The 5,791-nt window shown below is 32.4% G+C and overlaps 1 pseudogene; it reads left to right on the top strand.

The window, feature by feature from the left end:
• The first annotated feature begins 599 nt into the window (after nucleotides 1-599).
• LOC105851751 (uncharacterized) lies at nucleotides 600-5,528 on the top strand (annotated as a pseudogene).
• Nucleotides 5,529-5,791: the final 263 nt, after the last annotated feature.

Genomic DNA, 5,791 nt, shown 5'->3' on the forward strand with positions numbered 1-5,791 from the left:
GTACAATCGCTCAAAACTATGTCAAATAGCCACATAGACGTCCACTTGGTACGAAACATCCATTAGGTATCAAACCGAAACACTAAGTATGACACTAACATACTGAGCACAAAACAATCATTACCGCTGAGAACTCCCTAATTTCTCCATTGCCCACAAATCCTCGATTTCTTTAGTCGCACAACTACATCAAACCACAATGTCCTTATTAAAATGTTGGTCTAATTATAACTTTAATAATTACATCCCAACATCCGGTTGGTGATCAAAGTTTCCTCAAATATTTTCGACAATATTCCAGAAATATACCACCTCCAACACACAAACTTCCTTCAGGTTTAGTGCTTCGTTTCAAGAATCACGTCTCCAACAAAATTCAACTTGAATTTCATTCACCGATTAAAACCTACATCTGTCTCATGCCTTAACACCTCAAATTCACGCTTCACTAATCCATTTCCTACATACTTCGCAATTCTGGACAAAATCGAAAATAATTTTCCTACATCTACTACCAACATTCATTCTGATACTTTTCAATTTCGCCGTGTTCTGTATTTGCAGCTTGATGATTATCTTTTCATTATGACAGTTCAAACACATTATATTCACTCCATCACTTTTCCATTTATACAAACCTTAAATTTCTATCTCGAATCTTGATACCTCTTTATTATTTTGAAATCATTACTTAGCTTACTCTCGTATGTCTCTTTCCAAAAGTTGATGTTAATGATGCTGTTTCCTCATTCCATCACATGCTCTGTATGAATCCTACCCCATCCATTGTTGAATTCACTAAGATTTTAGGTTCCCTTGTTAAGATGAAGCAGTATCCCACTGCTATTTCCCTTTCTCACCATTTGGAATTGAATGGAATTAAGACCGATATTGTTACCTTTAATATCTTGATTAATTGTTACTGCCACCTTGGTCAAATGAAATTTTCCTTTTCTTTATTCGCTAAAATTTTCAAGATGAGATTTCAGGAAAATACCATAACCTTGACTACTCTTATGAAAGGTCTATGTCTTAACAATAAGGTTCAGGAAGCTCTGCACCGTGCACTTTCACGATCATGTGATTAAACAGGGATTTCAATTAGATCAAGTTAGTTATGGGACCTTGATAAGTGGGTTGTGTAAAACGAGGGAAACAAGAGCCGCTCTGAAATTGCTAAGAAGAATTGAAGGGAAATTGGTTAGTACCGATGTGGTAATGTATAACATAATCATTGATAGTTTGTGTAAAGATAAATTTGTAATCGATGCCTATGAGTTTTATTCTGGAATGATTGCAAAGAGAGTATATCCTAATGTTATCACTTTCAATAATCTAATATATGGATTTTGTATTGTTGGTCAATTTAAAGAAGCATTTGGTTTGTCCCGTGAAATGGTATTGAAAACCGTCAACCCAGATGTTTATACTTTTAGTATATTGGTTGATTCCTTATGCAAGGAAGAAAAGGTCAAAGAAGCTATGAATGTGTTAGCTATGATGATGAAAGAGGGTGTAAAACCAAGTGTTGTTACTTATAATACACTAATAAATGGATATTGCTTAATTAATCAAGTGAACAAGGCCATAGATATATTCATCAGTATGGTCCACAAGGGAGTGGTACCCAATGTTTGGAGCTACAACATCATTATTAATGGACTGTGCAAGAGTAAAATGGTGGATGAAGCGATGCATCTCTTTAAAGAAATGCATAATAAGGAAATTGTTCCTAATGTGGTAACTTATGGGACCCTCATTGATGATTTGTGCAAATCGGGCAAAATCTCTTATGCTTGGGAGCTTGTAGATGAGATGCATGGTATAGGTCAACCAATTGATATAATGGCTTACAATTCTTTATTACATGCTTTATGCAAAAATAATCTTGACAGGGCAATTTCATTGGTTAACAAAATTCAAGGCCAAGGTATTCAGCCAGATGTGCTCACATTCAATATACTAATTGATGGACTATGCAAAGGTGGAAGACTTAAGAATGCACAAGTGGTGTTTCACGATCTTTTGACTAAAGACTATCGACTAACTGTTTGGACATGTAATATTATGATAAATGGGTTTTGTAAAGATTGCTTGTTTGACGAAGCACTTTCTTTGTTATCAAGAATGGAAGACAATGGTTGTATTCCTGATGTTGTAAGTTATGAAACAATTATTTATGCCCTCTTTGAACAAGATGAGAGAGATAAGGCAGAAAAGCTTCTATGTGAAAGGATTTCTAGAGGTCTATTGAAAAAGCAAACTTAGGTAAGATGCTTTGTTGTTACATAGGATTGGTATGAATGGGATTGTGAATAGGTAATACTATAAAATTTGAACTCAATTTGCTACATCCATTTGTTCTTAGCAAATTAGGTCTGTCAAGGAGAATGCACTTTTTTGTTTACAGGGTTTATGACAATGTGAAATTAGTTAAGAGTTAAGACTACACCCATACATCTCTTTAAGATTGAACTAAAGGATTCCAAAATATTTATGGTTCTAGCTAATGCTTACGGGAATTATGTGCCTCTAGCATACATGTTTAACATTACTTGCCTTGTAATATTTCTGCAACAGGATTATGATAGAAACAATAGTATAACAGATTACTTAGTGATCTACATTACTTGCCTTTAAATTGCAGCTTGTTGCTCAAGAAGCATAACTTGAGAAGAATAAGAAGGTTTTTCTATCTGATGCATTGTCTGTTCACTCAACCTCCAGTCACTGTCACATACGGGTGTGCCGCAAGCATCAAATGCATTTCACTATTAAGCTTTATGATGACTTGTCTGTTTGCATTGTGAATTATATTTTTGTTATCGGCTAAAAACCTTGTTTTTGTAAATGCAGTTAAATTTTTTAAATGTGATTTAGGAGTTTTAACATGATTTTTAAAGCTCCATATTGGGAAAAAAAGACCTTGAAGCTCCATATAATCAAGACAGTGGTGCTGGTTGGTGTGGTCAAGAAGTTCCTGAGGTAAGCAATTAAATTGTTAGTTTTATTTATCTTTTCTTGCCTCTTTTTGTTTGCAATCTAAAGCCATGAGGATACAAATTAATTTTGTAGTTAATGAGTATGCATTTGATGTGAGACTTAAAGTTTAACTATGTTGTCTAATTAATGTGTAGGAGGAAAGTGTAGGAAAATGTAATGGCTCCACTGCCCCACATCATTAGTCACCCTTTGCTGAGTTCTTCAGGTACTCAACAAATGCAACTCAGAGTAGCACGTGAAAGGATATTGTTGGAATATTATAAAATATCTCGTAGAACCATTTTGTAATTTTAGTATATTTTAGATTAATTTTAGGATTAGTTTTTATATTACTTGGTTATTATCTATCATGAGTCTTGTATCCCTCCCTATAAATAGCAATTACTTTAGTCTTTGGTATCAACTTGGTTAACATGGTGATACTAATTAGCAATAACAATTGAAATGAATAAGCAAGATGGATATAAATATTCATAGTATCATTTTTTATTTTTTTATTTAAACGCTAAAATTCTCATAATTAATTTAATCTGTTTGCAAATTTGACTTAATTTAATCCCTCCCTACACAGATGAGTGACATGAGCTACGTCTGCTCCAGTTCCATGCGCCCTGTACGGAAAAGCTGCATGGAGAAGGGGCAGCCAGCTTCATGCGCTGTTATACTCGTAGGACATATTTTATCACAAGATTATGTTGAGGGATAAAGTCGCCGCAACAAATGTGTTTAGAGTCCGATTTGGTAAGGGGTAGGATGTTGGGAGGCAGTGCGTGAAAATCTGCATGCAGCTGCCGTTGTGGGAGATGATGGTTGCTGCTGTCAAAACACAAACACAGGACATTGTTGCCAGTTGTATAATTTGTACAGGCTGGTTGCTGATTGCATCATAAAAAATTCTGCAAGCAAGAATTTAAAGGTGTAACAGAAATTCTGGTTTCAAATTTTAGCAAGTCTTTGTTTGTTTTAATTTGAAGAAATGCAACATTATTTCAAATCATATGTGAATACATAAGTATGTGTATATATGTTTCTCTTAATATTGAACTTAATTGTAGAGGCTAATTTGAGAAACATTTAAAGGCTCTGATGCTGAAGAAATGAAAAATAGTGCAAGTGAAACTAAATATTAATGATTTCGTTATCAGTTACTTGAATATGTATGACTTGTTTTAAATGTTAAATAATTATGCCTTGGTTAATTTATTTGAAATTAGAACAATAATAATAAAATTAAAGATTTTTATTGTTGGTGATATAATCTAGGAGAGGCAAGACACTTCATATTTAGTGCTATGTTATGCCTTGAGAGAAGAGAAACCAAAGAGGTAATTTTCATTAGCTCATATGTGATTATTTTAGTCATAAAACTGTTGGCTTTAGATTATTAATTGTGGTATAACTTTGAATTGCAGTCTCCCTATTAATGGCTTGGAAGTAATGAAAATTTAGCTGTCAACTTATCATCAGTACAATATATTGTCCAAAATGTGGCACTAAGGTAATTTTTATATAAATTACAAATAATGTAACATAATGTAACATAATGTAAAGATTTATCTTTTTATTATTTTGATTCAATTTCTAAATATGCACAGCTAGGAGATTTTTGTTGCTTCAAGTGAAGCTAGGAAAGATGGTGTCCTAAGTTTTGGAGAAAAGTGATTAATAGGTTTAGTCAGAATATCTTATTTCATTGTCTTATTATCAAAAGTGTTGGTCTTAATGTTGATTCGAATGTACTATTGTTTTGCACATGGATTGTGTAAAACATACTTGTTTGCTATGTAATTTTTAGATTCAATAAGTGGATGAGTTCACTAGTAATGTTTCACTCACAAAAAGTTAATAGAGAAATGATGTTTTGTGCTGCGAAAGCAAAATCTATGGTTGATATTTTTTAAATTTTTAGGAGAGTTGACTTGATTTTCAATGAGAATTTTAGTTCTCTATAGATATTTTGTCTGTTACTTTTAAAGACTTTATTATTTTTAGATATTCAAATAGATACATATTCAATGAATTTTAGTTCTCCATAGATATTTTGTCTGTTACTTTTAAAGGCTTTATTACTTTTAGATATTCAAATAGATACATATTCAATATATTAATTATAAATTATGTGATTGATTCAGCTGGTTCACTGAATATATAGTAAGACTTATCTATTATGGAAGCAAATTCAGAACTTCTTGCAAATTCACACTTGAAGTGGTGAGACCTCACAAGTGCTTATAACTTAAGCTCTCATGTATAAACTATGATTGACCCAAATAGTACAATTTTATTTCATAGTTTTATTTTTCTGTATTTTTGTTTATCCTCATCCTCATAGGTTAATTATGCCACACAATTGAAAGCAGCTAGTGTATGACATGGAGGAAACATAATTGTTTGGTTCATTGACATGTAAGAGTGGTTGTCCAGTGGTTTTTGCTATTTCTTTTCATAGACAAATGTTAGTATATTACTCATGTTAATATGTATCTCCTTCGACATGATTTGAACCCCAATCTTTTCACTCTCAATTTCTTCCATCCGTTGGATCAAATCAGTTGAACTAACCCAATTCCCAGTTTTCGTCCCTTTTGACATTGGTTTTCACTCTCACATTTTATTTTAAACATAAAAATAATCAATTATTAATATAAGAACTGTAATGGTAATTAGAAGTAATTAATGTCTCATTGATATCAAAGTCTTTCGTGCTCATTGCCTACAAAAAAAATGTTATGAAGACAAATAGTGTTTTTTTCTTTGAAAAATATGAAGAAAAATAATTAATATGCAA

The sequence above is a fragment of the Cicer arietinum genome, chromosome 3 (assembly GCF_000331145.2).
Source record: "Cicer arietinum cultivar CDC Frontier isolate Library 1 chromosome 3, Cicar.CDCFrontier_v2.0, whole genome shotgun sequence".
Taxonomy (NCBI): Eukaryota; Viridiplantae; Streptophyta; class Magnoliopsida; order Fabales; family Fabaceae; genus Cicer; species Cicer arietinum.